The sequence below is a fragment of the Asparagus officinalis genome, chromosome 3 (assembly GCF_001876935.1).
Source record: "Asparagus officinalis chromosome 3, Aspof.V1, whole genome shotgun sequence".
NCBI classification, from domain to species: domain Eukaryota; kingdom Viridiplantae; phylum Streptophyta; class Magnoliopsida; order Asparagales; family Asparagaceae; genus Asparagus; species Asparagus officinalis.
In genome coordinates, this window is record NC_033796.1 from 51,318,617 (window position 1) to 51,330,485 (window position 11,869).

Genomic DNA, 11,869 nt, shown 5'->3' on the forward strand with positions numbered 1-11,869 from the left:
AAAAAACCTCTCTCTCTCTCTCTCTCTCTCTCTCTCTCTCTCTCTCTCTCTCTAAGGTTCAGAGGAAAAAAATCCTCCCCAATTTCTCCTAAATCTGATCTAGTGTTTTGATTTTTTGTCAAAAAATGACTGTAATCTCCACTTGATTTCTCTTCTTCTAGAATGAAGTACGGGAATAGCATTAAATTTGAAGTAGTTCACAACTCTTGGAGGCTAATGCAACAATGCAAGATCAGGAATAGTCGGTATTGAACGACGACCAACAACACTCGCCTTCGAAGAGTGTTAAACATCTCCCCCGTATTCAAAGAGAGTTAAATATCCTCTCTCACCATCAAAGACCAATCATGAACTCTCTACTCTTTCATCCCCCTCAGTTTTTTTATCCACCCATGCTTCATCATCATGGAATGACAACACCGATGAAGTCATGCAAACCCGGTTGGCCATGCAAAAGAGGTTAACACATAGAAAAAGGAAAGTTCCAAGTTCAAAAGAAAAAGGGGTTAACACATTAAATTTTGTTAAATTTTCCTTTGTCAAAACTGTGAAATATGTTTTGAGAAAAAGTAAAACTTCATTAGAAAAATTGTCTGAAATTTACTTGGAAAAACTATGGAAAATGTTGTATGGGTGGATAAATGTGTAGTTGTATTAATGCATTGTGAAGTACGTGCCTGGATCTATGAAATTTAACATGATCTATGAAATTTAACATATGGATGCTACAAATGAATGTTTGGTTGTTACGTTGCATCAATACATGTTAAAGTTTCTAAATTATCTGTTAAGTCTAGAATTTGGTTGTTAATATTGGTATTTGGTATCTTACTTTACAGATTATATGTTAAGTTTTATTGAGCGATGCCAATTTTAGTGAATGCTTGTTAAGATTTATAGCATAACTATTAAATTTTAATATTGTTTGTTACTAGTGATTATTGGATGTTAAGTTCAGATATCTTGATTTTAAGTTAAAGATATTACTAAAAAGTTTTAATTGTAGATGCTAAATATGTACAATTGTGACTAAGTTTACAATATTAACTTTTAGTGGTTGTTAATATTATTTAGTGGTTGTTAATCTTAAGTGATATAAATTAATTATTGTAGGAAAAAGTTTGGTCATGCTGCAGAAATTAGGCCTATGGCTAATTTTAGTGCATATTATGACTTTATGAGAGTAATTGAACCGAGAATGAAGTGGCGACATTAGGATACATACGATGGGTGCAACTTTGAGCATTACGTAATATTTGGTGCTCCAGCACTAGATTGACCCACACTTGAGCTTATTTTGAGTCACTATGTAGGTGGTGAAGTGACTTTTCTCTATCCAATGCTTGCAGTGGAAAGAATAGATAGTTAATTTTGAATTAGATTGGGTTCATGATAACACTAGTTTCCCAATTAATGGGAAAATAATTTAACGCAGTAGAGATTCTAAAACTATGATTTGGAGGGAGTATTTTGTTGATCAATTTATTAGAAAGCAAAATGATAAAGAAGCAACAAAGAATATGCGAAAATATAAAGAAGGATGACTTAAATGTCTTGTTGAATTAAAAAAGAAGAAGAATACTAAGGACTTTGTGCTCCTACAGATTTTTTATTAATGTTCAATGATTTGGTTCCCTAGCAGCGTGCAAGGCATCCCTAGGCTCTTGTTCAAGTATGTTGATTGCATTGATAGATTAAAGAATGTGGCTTGGGGAAATTCATTTATGATTAGACAAAGAGAGGCATTTAGATTGCTAGAAAAAGATTGGACAAACTAGAGGTTACGTATGTGCCTGGAAGCATGCATCTGATTCTTGTAAGTTATATTAATTTTTTTTGTTAGCGTTAACTAAAGCATGTGAACATTTCTATATATACTATGAACTATAATAGATGCTCGTTAAGCTTAACTGGTTCATGTTAAAAAAAAACTCAGTACATGCTTGTTAGGCTCAGGTTCGGGTTTGGGTTCTTGGTTATCAGAAAGGGATAATTTTTGAATTGAGTTATCAGAAGGAGAATGAATTTATTCTGGTTCAAGAGTTTGACTTGGAGGTGCTCTAACTTGATTATCGACCTATTTTCCTGATCGTAGTGAATGGATTGCATTCACTTGAGCTTCATAGGATGAACTGTGTCATTAGGGTTGACCACGGGTTGACTCAAAAATTTTCCTTTCTCTCTTTCACTCATGACACTAGCTAGTTGATCAAGTTAGGTTTCTAATCTAGCTATGACTTGAGTGTTGGAGTTGAGTATTTGTTCGGTTGATTGCATAAAGAAATTCAAACTGTTGGATGTTTGAGTCAATATATTGGTGGTTTGTGTAAAGACCTTGATTATGGTTTCCAAGCCTTTTTCCAAAACATTGAGACGTTTATCATGATCTGAATTCGGAGGAGTGTGATTTACAGCTTGATGATGAGGAGACTCATTTGGATATGTCAAATTTGGTTGTTGAAAATTTATTTGAGAACTATAAAGGAACTGTGTTGCCTCTATGAAATTGTTGGTTTGAAGAGGGAGTAATGTTTTGGTTTCTGGAGTAGTTTTCCTAATTCAATGCAAAGTTTGTGTGATTTATCCAACCTGGATTGTAGGTTAGAGAAAATGAATCATTCATGGGATGCTGGAATATAGCGTTAATTTGTCCTAGTGGTTGATTATTTCCTAAGAGAGGACACTCCCCTAAAACATGAGATGGAGAAAGACAGTTGTGATAACCTGAGGTAAAAACTTGATTGATTTGAGCTAAGGCTCGTTCTTTAATTTCTAGAGTTTCTAACCTATGCATGATTGTAGACATCTTTACTTCAGAGGCAATATTCGTCTCTAGGGACAGACCACCGGATTTGGGTTGGGGAACTGATGAAACTCTGTCGTCACAGTGTTCCCATTGTATAGTTTTCTCGGATAAAATCTCTAAAAATTCCCTTCATCGATATTTTTCTTCATGAAATCCCCTTGACATATTGATTTTAAGAAAGTTTTTAAAGAATAATGCAATCCTTCATAAATGATTTGGCATAATCGTCATTTCTCAAGACTGTGGTGAGGACATTGGATAAGAAGATCCTTAAATCTGTCAAAATACTTCTGAAATGGCTCCCCCAGAACAATCTTAAAATTTTGATTACTGTTTCTAAGCTTAATTGTTTTGTGGATAGGGAATTGTTTTTTAGAAAAATGGTAACAAATTCATTCCAAGTTGAGATAGAATTCGTGGGTAAGCTATACAGCCATTTCCTGGCTTTATCCTTAAGAGCAAATGAAATAAATCGAAGCTTGATCACATTCTCAGATAGTTTCCGAATCTTAATCATAAGACAAACTTCCTCAAACTCGGAGATAAAGATATAAGCATCTTCAGCTTTATTTCCTAAGAATTTTGGAAGCATGTTTATGTAATGCGGTCTAAGCTCGAAATTAGTTCCATTAACTTCGGGTAGCTTAATGCAAGATGGGATTGCATTCCTAGTTGGGTAACACATATCTTGAAGAACTGATGGATTAGGATTATCTAGTTCTTTAAAAATTGGTTCAAAACGGATTAAACGATTGATATTATCCCTAATCCAACATTGCATACACCAAGGCAAATTCTTTTCATTTTTTTAAATTATTTAATTAAAAAATTCTAAGAAAAATGAAAGTTCATTTTTTAAGAATACTAAAAAAACTTCTAAAAGATAATGAGGAGGAAAAATATGAAAGAAAAATATAACTAAAACAAATAAAAACAATCATTTGTGTCAATCACTCTAAATTATAGGGTTAAACCTAAACTCAGCTAGACCAGCTCCAAACCAAAAACTCCCTTAGTGAAAAGATTAATGTTTACTCGGTCAGTTAGCCAGGTAAGGATAGTACTAGAGGGAGATCAAAGATCAATTAAGTACATCGTTCCATGCGGAGCGCTTTACACAACCCTTAAACCTTGTCTTAGACACCAACTAATTCAAGTAAATTTAAACCGGTTCACTTAGGGATTTCTTATTCCTGAATGAGCTCAAATCCTTAGGCCAACATCAAATGAGTTTTTAAAGGATTAGGTTTGTGTAGTGAGGAACTAGTGATTTGTAGGCTAAGAAAACAATGATGAAATCCCTCATCTTAACTTGATTAAGGGGTTTTTGCACTTCAGAATATTTTCAAGTGTGTGTCAAATCAAGATGTTTAAATCACTTGGGTGAATTCCTACTACTATATGCAATGCAACCCTAGGAATTAAAAGCAACTATAAATGATGCAAATTTTTTTAATTAGGGTTAACAATCAAACAAATATGAGGAAGGGAGATATTGTTTAAATTTATTAACTTATTAGTAACTATCCAAGTGGAGGGTGAATTTTATTATGGTTGACAAAAATAAAATCTTTTTTTTAGATCATAATTGTCTCTAATTGTAAGAAACTAACTAATGGTGGAATTAAAAATGCTAGAAAGAAGAGTTACCACAAGCAAATCTTCAAATCATTAATTTCCATTCCTTGATCTTCAATCTCCAAGTGGTTCTTTCACAAGAAAATATACAAATTAAAGAATAAAATCCTATTTATAAGCACCTTCCCCGGCAACGGTGCCAAAAACTTGACATGACATAAATATATACCTCTAGAGTTACAAGTTCACAACCATCAAGTTATAATATTAAAATTTATTGATCCCATGAGGAAGGTGTTTGTAGGAGAAAATCAAAAAAATTATCTAATATTCTCATTCAATTTTATAGCTTATTATCTGTATCATAGAAGTAAAACTAAAAGTATGAAAAATTATTTTCTTGCGAAATTAGAACATGGAGATTATGATATATTTCGCCATGTGATCTAAACATAAAAATTCCTTTTTTCTTTGATGCAAGGTCCCTATCAAATCTTACCCCAAATGATGTGAATGAAAAATGTTATTATAACTCACTTACCTAGGGCAATTGTATTGTATATAGAATATATAACTTATCTGGAATATCCATATCTCCTAAGTGGATTTTGCTATTGTGAGAGCAACATGTTAGAGGCACGTATTCAAACTTTTTTGCTCTATAAAAGACACAAAAATTTGGAGTACATAGCTTATATATCGTAAAGAACATATCGATTCATGAAGAATTTTTCCTAATAATGATATTATTACAATAAGATTACTATTCAATATTAAATCAATTTTATTATATAAGATTATAGGACCATTTTTAATATATTATAAAGTATATATATGAAAACATCGATACTTATAGCCAGTAGTTGGGCTCCACAAAATAGGTAGTTTGCTATTTATAGTACTATTGGCAATATCATTACCTTTCATTTTTATCTTATTATTCACACTTTTCTGATGTAAGTTCTCTTTTGCTAATCATTTAATTGGCTCTATTTAGTTTTTATAATATCAGAGGTTAGAATATTATCTTCTATTTAAAAAGTGTTGATATGGTTTTCTTTAAAAAAATATACACATAGTAGTAATAGTATATACTACAGTGCAACTCAAACATTGGCTTGAAGCTATTTAGAGTGAGGTCCTTTCTATGCTAGGATGATTACACTGTCTAAAAGTCAAAGAAGAAATTTTTACAAAGGAAAAGTAATTTAATATGTCAAATTAAGAACTAATTTATAAAATATACATGAGCAGTGCAGATAGCTATAAAAAGTAATATATATCTTCATAAAAAATTCATATTGAGTGACTAACTACAATCATCCTGATTTAAGTATAAATAATTATTATTTTAGTTACTAATTTGATACGCATAACTATGGAATAAATCTCCAGCAAAAAATAGGAATTGAGATTGTATTATGCTGTAGGTAAATAAATAAATGTTATTAGAGCTCCTCTTTATATTAAATTTAAAAGTAATAATTTAAATTATGAAACACAAAATATTAGCTCATGTGAGAAAGTAAAGTAATCTATGGTCTATATATGTATATAGTCAATCAATCAAACGTATTAAAATTATAATGACCGTAGTCAAAATTATATGGTGGGTTCACATAAAATATAATTTGTAAAAAATATTACATTAAAGTCATAAGCTTTTTAACTACTATATAGATTGTCTAAAAATATTTGCATATATAAACTATAGTACCTGGGAATAGTGATGTGTATACTTAACTATAGTCTAATAATCTTAAGAATGACTTATTTTTTAATATTATCATTAATTGATGTATATTTGCATTACACTGAAAACACAATAAAAATTTAAAAAACTATAAAATAAACACCCTCAAAAGTTTTAAAAAGTATAAAAAATACCCTAAAATTTGTAACTTACAAATACACAAAACTATTAAACATTACATTGAAATCAAAGAATTATAAAAAAAAATCATTGAAAATTTTCAAACTTTGGAGGGGTAATTTACAATGTACTATACTTTAAGGGTGTCTTTTGTAAATTTTAAATTTAATAGATTTTTAATTAGTTATGTTCTTTTTAAAAAAGTTATGGATAATGCTTTCCATGAAAAGTTTTTTTCTAAACCTATACTTTTAAAAGGTGTATGATATTTTTTGCAAAATTTTAATTTTCTAGGGGTTGTTAGTAATTTTTCTTATTCATTTTAGTATCTATAGGTTAGAAATTCTCATGGTGGTTTTTTTTGTAAATTATGAATTTTAAGGACTTTTTGCAATTTTTTAAACTTATAGGCATTTTTTACATGTTATAAATTGTTTATAGACTATTTATAATTCCTATGCTTTCAATTTACTAATGAATTTGAAATGTTTAGGGTGTTTTTTTTATAAATTTTGAATTTTAAATATTTGTTTATAATTTTTAAAACTTTAAGGGTGTTTTCTATAAATTATAAATTATGTAGGAGATATTTATAATTTCTATATTTTTAATGTACTGTTAGGTCAAAAATTATCGGGATTTTTATAAATTTTATAATTTTGAGGGTTTTATTTTGCAATTTGTAAAAAAATCAGAGTGTGTATTGCAAATTTCATAAATTTTTGGGGGTTGTTTGTGTTATTTTAGGTTTTCAATATGTTTATAGGTTTGAAATTTTCAAGGTGTTTTTTATAAATTTTGAATTTTTAGGGGTGTTTTTATAATTTTTAAAATTTACAAGATATTTTCTCCAAAGATAAAAAACTTTTAGTTTCTAGTTAGCATATATTTTTTAGATTTCTCACTAAATTGAGATAAGTAAAGTTTATAATTTTTAAGATGATTTAATAAAATTTTAAATTTGTAGGGGCGTTTTTGCAATTTAAAAAATTTGAAGAATATTTTTATACAAAGTCCAAAAACTTTTAGGTGCTGGCTAGCATATATTTTTTAGACTTCTCTATGAACTGAAATAAGTAAATGATTTGAATTATATGAAACATATCTATTTTATTCAATAACATGTTAAGTCTCATTATGAATAGAATAAATTATTTTGTTACCAATTCAAAGAAGATAGAATAATTAGATTAGATTAGGATAACTTCTCTCTCTTCTCATCTCTGCTCCCCTCCCCCTAGATCTGCCACCTACACTCCTTTCCCCTCCATCCAACCATCTCTGATCACTTCTATTCACCGACGCCGACCTCCTTAATTTAGGGTCGAAATCAGCCGGATCTCAAATTAAGTACTTGAACTAATTTTTGGTAAAATCTTTAAACTTTTTTTATTTTTGCTCGTAATTTTTTTACATATTCTTACTATTTCATCATAATAGCTTGTTATAGTTCAGATTTTGGATTAATTTTTGAATTATTTTCGAATGTTGTGAAGAAAAATTTATGAAAATTTGTATATGAAGTTGGAAGGGAAAATTGTAAAAATTAGTTAATTGAATTGTTAAAAGTGAATATTGTTTAAATTATTTAAATTAGGGAATTGTAAAAATTATGGAAATGAAAATTTTAGGGTTTGACCTATGGTAAAAATAATGGAATTGTAAAAATTGAATATGTAATTTTAAATTAGGGAATTTAATTGTAACTATTATTTTTAGTGTTTTTGTGTAATACCAGTTGATATTAAAAAAAACTCTCCTCAGAGGTAATAATGAACGATCAAATCTTAATCCTTTATTCGTATGATGAGAAGATTAATTATCTCGAGCATAGTATGCCTGTATATGAAGGAGGTGTGACGAAAACGTTGTTTATATCTAAATCATATAAGGACGGTGAGGTGGCTCTACCATATCACTACCACGTCAAAAAAATAAAAGCAAAAGTTAAAATTTGTGCTGCCACGTTGTTGCCGCGTCAGCAAAAAATTAAAAATTGTAAGCCTGTCCTGCCAGCGATTGATGTATCATCAAAATTCAGGAGAAGCGTGGAAAAAAAAAACGTTGATGGGCTTTTAAACGTTGGTTATTTTTTAAATTGAGGAAAGCTTAAATTCCTCAGACAGGGGACCGTTGCCTTTGTTTCTTCCCCTTAATTCCTCAGCAATTGCCCATCACTATCAAAGAAATTATTTCATATGGAAATTTTATGTGAATTCCAAGAGAAAAAGGAACGGAAAAAAAATGACAGGTGGCATTAAATGGAGGTTGCATGTTGGTTGTTTGATCAAATGCGCAAGAGAAATCTAGGGGAGTTCGTTGACTTCATGATGGCTCAAAATTTAATTGTTTGAGGTTGCATATTGCCTGTTTTTTCCCCCTTCCGATATATCGGTAATTCATCTGAACTTTAATTGATTAAGGTTGCATATTACCCGTTTGATTTAATACCTCAGAGATGTTTATGAATGAATGGGCTTTTGTGGTCCGTCATCTGAATTTTAATTGATTATTGATGTATGCTGCCTGTTTGATTCAATGCCTAAGCGAAACTTGGCAAACTTAGTTTATTTTGAATTGGCCCCAGTTGTTTGTTCATCTGAAATTTAATCGGTTTAGTTACTTGTTGCCCGTGTCTCAGAAATTTTGTAAATTTGGCTGATTTTGAGTTGGCTCTAGTGGTTGTTCGTCTGAAAGTTAATCAGTTATAGTTGCATGTCGCTGTTTGGTCCAAATGCCGAAACTTAGGAGAATTAGTTGATTTTAAGATGACCCTAGTGGTTGTTCATCTGATTTTTAATTGATCACATTTGCACGTTTCCTGTTTGATCAAATGCCTCATAGAAATTTGGAAAGTTTAGTTGACTTTAAAATGCCCTTAGTGGTCATTCATCTGAAACTCAATGATTAAGGTAGCATGTTGCCTGTTTCATCAGTGCCTTAAAGAGATTTATAAGTTTTAATCAATTTAGGATTCGCCCAAACAGTTGTTTATTTGGAATTTGGATTAAGATTTTGAATTTGTTATGATTCTTGACAGGGATTGGTTAAGCCAGATGTGGGATCCGGAAGCCCATTCTGCACTGCAAAGAACATCTTGCAACTTGAAGATCTTGTTGCAATGTCCACACACATGGTAAGTGAATTGTTCAACTCACATGTTCTTTTTTTTTCATTGTGTACATTGCTTTTCATTTTCTTATAATGAATGCTAGTTGTTTAAAGCTTAACAAGTCCTAAACTTTGCTGAGTTCATTATTTGTGTATCATTTAATGAAAATTCTCGGAAGGGCATCTGCAGTTTTCACTTTCTATTCTTGTATTTTCTGAAATAGTTTATCCACACAAAATATGTTGAGTGGCAACAGGATTCAGAGCTGAAACTTCCTTTTGGGTGTCCAATTAAACAAAAGTGCAATAGAGAATATGGAAAGACAAAGGAGAATGAAGAAAGTAAAAATAAAGAGAAAATGAGAAGGGAAGCAAACAGAGAGTGGGGAAAAAAATCAAAGAGTAATGAAAAGAATAATAACTTGTAATTAACATTATTTTGAATCACCTAATAATCAAGGTAGTAATTTTTATCTTGATGCAATGTTGTCATGGACTTAGGATCACAATCTAGATAACAAGGCAACATCAGACTGCAACTGGGATAAGTCAGGATTAGAATGGACATTACAATATTCAGTTGGGTCTTAAGATTAAATTGTTGAACTCCAATGCTTATAGATGTTTCAATCCAATCAAGTCAGGCAACAGGGGTCTTCGCCATGCAAAATAAACTGGAAAAGCATAACTCTTGGTAAAAATAAATAAATAATTCAACTCATTTTCTATCGAATGACTTATTACTTAACCACTATATTTCTTTAAATTGATGTGATGTATTTCTATAGGCTTTATAAACTTGAGCCGAAAGAGGCTGCTGGAATTAGGAAATGGAAACAAACAATGTAGTAGGATACAACCTTTGCGTGCCTCCTTAGCATAGAAATCTATCTATGTTAAGAAATTTGCATAAAAGTCTGCAAAAATTCATATAAATGGCATACTTAAAAATTTGCATCACCCACCACCCTGCAATCCCCACCACCAAGCACACAGGCACAACATAACCTCCCTCTCTCCTCCTCTCATGTTGGCTTGTAGGCCACATGATAAAGCCTCTAACAAAGCATGACTCACTTGGAAAACTGGCATTACAAGTGGCAAGAGATAAATATACTTGTAAGCCACCAGGAGTGAGTTTTCTCAAAATAAGTTGCCAGAAATGAAGTTTAATCGCATGCCTATTGAAGCCCAGTCTATCATAACCCGTGGTAATTAATGAAGTTTCCTAAAAGATTAACCTTATGGGTTTGTGGGCTGACAAATTACCAATATATATGAAGCAAGCTTGACATTAACAATCAACTATAGAAGAACTGGATTCACACATTTCTAGTAGCAATTTATTACTGATATGAAAATTTCACTAGCTTTCAAAAAACATATTCCTGTAACATTAAAATCTTTCTGATGCCTGCATGTATTCTCATGCAGATACACAATCCTAGAATGCATCAATGATCGATAGATGGCTAATTTCTCGATGAACTGCAGTTCCAATCATGTGCTTTTATGAAGAATCCTTCTGTTGTGGCTGACTATTTTGGACCTTACTGACAGAATATGTAACGCAATACATCTACCGAACACTTGGATACTCCAGTACTTGATAGGTATGTCTGATACTCCTTTTGATGTAGCCTAAAATTTACAACATAACTTAACATATTTCAGACATATTAAGTTATTAACTTGACAGATATAGTATACTCATTTTGATGTATGTCGTAGACTTATTGAAGACTTGTGTCATGGGTGGAGCTTAGAAGGGGCGGGGGGAGGCCATGGCCCCTCAAGCCCACACGTAAAATGCATAATTCCATATGTAATTGGTGTTAAATTGGCTCCCCCATGAGCAAAGCTATGAGTAAACAAAGCCCACAAGCCCAGGTCTTAAGGCAAAAAAAATTAAAAATAAAAATAAAAACACTTTGGACAATTCTCTTAAGTTTGGTTTCAAAATTCAATTCTTCAAACCATGTAAATACCAGTCCGAATCTATTAAGAGGTTTTCCCAACATATCATTCGCAGACACCCCCCGCCCCCCCATTCGATTGTTTCGCCTTCATTGTTTTAGACTTTTTTCCAATAAATCTAAATTTCAAAGTCTACTCATATCAACCAATCTCTCTCACTATTTTCCCTAAACTCAAGAGTTCCATTGAGTTTTGCGGTTTTATTCATAGTTCTAGAGACAATGTGTATTCACTAAACCTCAAGGTACAATTTTTCTACTTTTCATTCTTCTCTTATTTTTATTATTATGAGTTATGACCAACAAATATTATTTTTAAAATTATTTTGCATGATTTTTTCTTATTTATTTATTTATTTAATTATATATTGATTGGTTTTGTAAACCCTAGATGTGATTAGTTTATTATTTATTTATTCAATTGTATGGATTTGTTCTATTTTTTATTATATTGTCAGTTGATATGTTTGACAGACAAAAGAAACTAATATTTGCTTTTCTTAACGTATTACGTGGAGAAAGTAG

The 11,869-nt window shown here is 31.0% G+C and overlaps 1 long non-coding RNA gene across 2 annotated transcripts in view; it reads left to right on the forward strand.

Annotated features, from left to right (window-relative positions):
- The window catches only part of LOC109834098, a 7,737-nt gene continuing 4,181 nt past the window's right edge, over positions 8,314–11,869 (forward strand). For both annotated transcript variants that reach the window (XR_002245448.1, XR_002245449.1), the window contains exons 1-3: positions 8,314–8,651; positions 9,298–9,393; positions 10,803–10,981. This is a non-coding gene — a long non-coding RNA (uncharacterized LOC109834098). The remainder of the gene's footprint in view (positions 8,652–9,297; positions 9,394–10,802; positions 10,982–11,869) is intronic.